This window comes from Paramormyrops kingsleyae, chromosome 1, assembly GCF_048594095.1.
Source record: "Paramormyrops kingsleyae isolate MSU_618 chromosome 1, PKINGS_0.4, whole genome shotgun sequence".
In the NCBI taxonomy this organism is placed as follows: domain Eukaryota; kingdom Metazoa; phylum Chordata; class Actinopteri; order Osteoglossiformes; family Mormyridae; genus Paramormyrops; species Paramormyrops kingsleyae.
Window position 1 is genome coordinate 71,716,898 of NC_132797.1, and position 6,000 is coordinate 71,722,897.

At 43.0% G+C, this 6,000-nt stretch overlaps 1 long non-coding RNA gene across 1 annotated transcript; it reads right to left on the minus strand.

The window, feature by feature from the left end:
- Window positions 1-1,998: 1,998 nt before the first annotated feature.
- Window positions 1,999-5,502, minus strand: LOC111834128 (uncharacterized). The gene is made up of 4 exons (XR_011983195.1): window positions 5,363-5,502; window positions 4,375-4,978; window positions 4,164-4,225; window positions 1,999-2,880 (listed from the first exon to the last, which is right to left on the minus strand). It is a non-coding gene; the product is annotated as an uncharacterized lncRNA (long non-coding RNA).
- Between the last annotated feature and the right edge of the window lie 498 nt (window positions 5,503-6,000).

Here is a 6,000-nt window from a genome sequence, read left to right on the forward strand (position 1 = left end):
CCTCCTGTCCTCTTGTCTGTTATGGCCTACCCCATGATTTTTGATGGCTTTCACAGCCGGTGTCAGAAGTGTGCCTGGCCACTAGGAGGCAGCAGTGGGTAGAAACATACAAACAGAAACAATTGATCATTTTCTTTCTCTCCCAACCCCACCTTTATATTGTTCACCCACCTGCTCTGTCCTCTGTCCACAATATTCACCAGCCTGCAGAGCACCTTTACAGTAGGTGTTATTGGACAGTCAGGATCTGGACAGTTTGGGGTGAATCGCGTGCCCCAGAGGGGATGCAAAGAGCCAATAAGGGGGGAGGAGAGATTGCCGTTTGTGGTGCCAAGGGAACTGCAGATCATGCATGGAACCACTGGATCTCGCCACTTTGCAGTGACAAAAACTGTCTAGCACAGCACATAAAGGGCCACAGGGTCAGTGTCACACTGTATTCCAGCTGCTCTCAGTGGATGAGCCAATGCTGAAGATAGGACTGGATATAAATGGGGCCCTTTCCATGCACCCACGAGGGTCACTGCTTTGTTGAAACAGACATGGACTATTTCAAATGGCCAGAGGCTTGTGCCCTCCCAGACCAGGATGCTGAGTCCACAGTGGATGTGCTGGTTGAGGAAATGTTTAACTGGTTTGGGGCACTGTAATCCATTCGCAGTGATCAAGGATGAGCTTTCGAGTCCTGGGTTGTTTTTCACCAAGTGCAAGTGGCTAAGCGTCACTAAGACACATACCGCCCTCTGCATCTCCAAAGTGACGGACTGATGGGGAGATTTAACAGGACATTAGCAGAGTATCTCGCCATCACACCCGCTCAGCACCAGCATGATTGGGCCGCACACCTGCCTCTGATCATTACAGCCTCTTCTTCTGCTGTACGTGACTCCAGTTCTCGCACACCAGCTCTCCTTATACTGGGAAGGGAGATACAGATGCCAGCTGAGCTGGTCTTCAGACACCCTCCTGGTCTGGAATATGCTAGAAGACTGAAAGATCATCTGGAGACAGCCTGTGCAGTGCAGGGGGGCAGCAGAAGAAGAAACTATGACATGCACACCTAGGCTCAGCACTATGATCGTGGAGAGCTGGTTTGGGTTCTTAACTCAGGAAGAAAGGCAGGTGTTCCAAACTGGACAGTCACTGAATGGGATCGTGGAATATCCTGGAGAGGGTGGGTGACGTTGTATACTGAGTTCAGCTACCAGTTCGGGGCCACTGGCTTGTACTTAATAAGAACAGGCCTCTGCTGATAATATACCTCATGTTTGTTGAAGAACGATTTATGTATCGGCACTCCCTTAATGGATAAGCTGCAGTTGCACTGTAACATATTGTAATGCTGTAATGCACAGTGCTACGGGATTGGGCAACATGCACACCGATGCCCTTCCCATCATCCCATGCAGCTGACTGCCCACTGTGAAAGCTGTCCCACCACGAGCAAGACTGAACGTATGAAACATATGAGAGGCTTAGTGTGTGATCATGCCATGTGAAAAACAGAGATGTGAACTTTCAGTTATTTTTTAGTGCTACTGCACACTCCCTGTTTCATCTTATTCTAAATAACACACTTTCAGAATTTCTATAAGCAAACTTTGACTTTGTCGCAAATTTTCTATAAACAGCCATCAACATTTTCCATGTACATCACTGTGGTGTCCAGGCTTTAGAAATTGCACCTATTTGCTATTGTGAAACTCTCCCCTTGTCACTTGATGTCTCTATGTCACAACATGACCCTGGGGGAGTGTTGCCGCCCCCCCTCAGAAGATGTCACCCTGGGCAAATGCCCATCTTGCTCTAGCCAGGATCCATCACCGCAGGACATACCTTCAAGTAACCAGACGGTTCTGTGTCTCAGCCCATCACCAAGACCCCCAGTGGATGCTGTACTTAAGGTAGAAACCTGGAATTGTAGCTCTTTTCCCACAAACCACCAGGCATATATAGAGGCTTGTTTGCACAGAAAACAAGATGAATAGCTGGCATCAAAATATTTTTATTATAATATAAAGAAGCGAGCAAAGCTTTGATTATACCTTAACATTCACCCTTGTGCAAATTAATTGAAACAGGTTGTCACACAGACTTGCATGCAGTGGCCTGAGACCTGCTGGTTTGCACAGCCGACGGGGCAGAGAGAATGCAGAGTGGATGGACACTGTGCCCAGAGACTGGCAGGCCTGCTTGGGTAGGGTTAAAGCTGGGTGGTATGACTGTGCTTCAGCCATTCATATATGTTTTGAGTGAAGGATCTGCGGTTCGGGTGCCCCCTGCCCCCTTATCATTGTGGGGTTTCCTCTGGGTTCTATGGTTTCCCTGCCACAGTCCAAACACATGCTGAGGTTAACTGGAGTTGCCAAATTCCCCATAGGCCTGAATGGTACGTGTGCCCTGTGATGGATTGGCACCCCAACCTGGGTTATTCCCAAACAATTTAAAATCCGGACCCAAGGCGATTAGTATGATTAATGTGACTGTGATGTCCATCTTAACTGTGGTCAGTCTGTCTGCACATAGACAGGACAGCTTGTTTCAATTAATTAAGGGTGTATTTTTTAATTAGGCCTATGAACATCGCATTTGGTGGGATGTGGTCCAGTCTTCATTAAAAGTTAGCAATTTTTAAAGTCACTGGTTAATGGTTTACTCTTCCAGTGCAATAAATAAAGCATAACTGGTAAGACTGGGCAGATCCAGAAGTGTTAGAAATTGCAAAAATTAAAAAGATTTTTTTTCTAACAAGTTCACTAATTTTACAGTAAAATGCGCTGTTTTGTCCTTAAGTCCTCTATCTTGAGTTTCTCTCTCAGTATATCACACCGGTGAGCTTGTCATTTAATCCACTCGCTGAGCTCTTCGGTGTTTGGTGTCCTATAAAAGCAAAGGCACGAATGACATCATTTTGGTTTCAGTGTAACCACATCACACCATTAAAATATGAGGAGTGTAATACTTTATTAATCCCCATGGGGAAGTTGTTTTTGAACTAGCAACCTTGTGATTACAAGCACACAGGCTTAACCCACTGAGCCACATGCTGCCCCTGAAATAAAACAATGAATGTATGTTTCTTCTCAGGACATAAATAAATCTTTAAAAAGAGAGGTTGTTATGTTCCAGATTGCATCACTTTAGATTGGGTGAACATGTGCAATTAATTAAATTTTTTTCCAGCATCTTTATCCATTTATACATGTATTGATTTGCATTTCTGCCTGTTTCTCCTGAACTGTCAGGTTTAAAGTTGAAGTTTCTTTCCCTGCTAGTTCGGTATGTTTTGCCAAGTCGAACAACATATAGAACTTAGAACAAAATGCAAAGAAGTTAAACTATTTCATAGTTTAACTTCAAACTCATCCTAGGATTTTCACTCAGTCTACATAAATCTGATATCAATGGAATCAGCAGATGGTCTGTAAAAATAATTATTAAATCTTAAACTTCTTGCACAGAACAGGCACTAGCCAGACCCCAAACTATACCAGTACCACACCGTTTCAGTCAGACAGCTATATCTTATGTATGCTTCAGCCAATCCTCGCCATACTTGAAAAGATACTGTAGAAGGGCACTCTGGAAGGGGCCTCCAAATTTGGCACCAATTAGTCAAAAGGAGGCGCTACGGCAACTGAATGTGTCCCTAAATCTGCAAAACCAGTACAACTAATTTTTTCATCATTTATTTTTCTCCAACTGACCCAACCCAGACAGACATTTGAGGGGGGGGCATTAGACCGCAGCATTTTACATGCTGGCCTACATCTCCTGACCTGTTTCCACAGATACAGTGGGCCCAGTCCTACCAACTCGCAAGTCACATTTTTTAGCTAATTTTTATAATATGTACCGTTTCTATACCATGGACAATGTTCCAACCTGCTTGCAGTTATCTTAAATATTTTTACTAGTAAGGGACTGTCAGGAAAATCCTGAACAACTATAATACACCTTTCAACAATCTACATTAAAATTGTATTTTTGTTTGTGTTGTATTGATATACAATATTTGGATACAATTTTGATAAGCTAGCAGTTTTAACAGACATCATAATGGATAGTGTATCACATCACTACCCATCACTAACTTTAACCATTGTAAGCGCTGGTTACTGACCGTGGTTCATCACCACCGTGGAAAGTATGAAATTACTCACAGTAATGACTCCTGTGATCTCAGTATTCTTGCCTGTTTTGATTCCGTTTATTCTTCAAAACTCTGAATGACAAAAAAGGTTATTAAACGTGAGACTAGAACTATACAATGTTTGGTTCCGGCGATTAGTAGGCCTATATTTAGTTAGATTTTTAATTAATATGTTTATGAAATAACTTTAAGATGGTAACTGTGCTGTAATATTGACCTACCTGTAGCATAACACAACGCCCCACATTCCAATAATGGCAGTAATTTCGCTTGCGGCAAGTGCAACACAGTAAAATAATTTCATCTGAGAGTGAGAAGCATTCTCTGTGTCTGAATATAAAGAAGGAACAATATATTACATATAAATATATGCTTAGATATTAGCAGATTCTAGGCACATGAAAATACCAGTGTGAAGTTATAACTTTTTGTCTCCTGTTACGTAATACATTCAGTAATTATGAAAACAGCCTAATCATGAACAGGGTAAATACAGAATGTAGTTACCATTAACGCTTATTCTCCACTCTTTTACGTATGTACCCCTGTCAGTGGTGACTGTGCAGCTGTAGATTCCCTCATCAGACATCTGTACGGAAGAGATCCGCAGATCTCTACGTTCATTTAAATCAATACATACTCTGTCCGAGAGGCAGTTATTCGGTGTTTGGTTATTTTTACTGTAAGAAAATAATATTGTATGGTTCTTCCTCCAGCTAATCTGGGTTATATTTGAAATTGAATCATTGCAGAATAAGTGAACCTTCTCTCCCACAGATACTGACAGATTTGCAGTTGAATGTGTAGCTGCAGCTCTGCAAGGATCTGTGAAAGATGACAGGACAACAAGTTCAGCAGATTAAAATGACTAGCAGAATTGCACAGCGGTCTTTCTATCAGACAGACATACAGATTTAGAGTTTATAGTATCTTTAGAATGTTTATAGTAAGGAATACAAACTTCACATTTAACAGTAATGATAATAGAGACATTGAGTCATTCAGTTATACGCCTGATGTAGTTAATATGGTCTGTGACACACAGAGGCTGAAGCTGATCAGTATCAGCGAACATTAGCTTCCTGCTCCAGCAACAGCGTCCCCAGCACACGGCTCGATATGCAGACTGTACACCGTGAAGAACAAACAGGACCAGCAAACAGAACCTCATCAGGCAGAGTGGGTGTCGCACAGCAGGCGGACAGATACCTGTGTTAATGAGGAGCAGCAGAGCAGTGTGGAGATGCAGCCCCCAGCAGAGAGACCCCATGACTGTACCGGCCCTCGCATGAACAGCACAAAGACACAGACTCTGCTGCTGGCAGTTCTGTGTGGGGGGAGGAAGTGGCTGCACAGTGGAGACACAGAGACCCTGCCTTATTTTCAGGGTACAGAACAGAAACTGGTCATGACCGGCTTCTTTTTTTTAATATATAAATAGTTTTATACTAACCAGTATTTTAAAAAAAGTATTCTCTTTTGATGTATTGCTGGTCGTGTGCAGCAAGTGCATTGGACCTTGCTTGGCCGCCCTCAGAACAATTAACAATAAAATAACTGACAGAATATACTGTACCTCAGCTATAATGCAGTGACAAGTGCAGTCATAGACATTACAATTCACATGAAGAGCAAGTTGTCATGCACGCCGACCGGGGAAGCAGGAGCAGGGAGGTGAGGAAGCGGGGCATGAGGGATTTATTATAGGAAGACGCAAGGCAAAGCACAAGACTAACGTAAGACTTCAATGATTGTACTGGGGAAAACATACCTAACACAGACTTAAATACATCGGACTAATGACAACCAGAAACAGCTGATAACACAGGGAATCCACACGGGGGGGG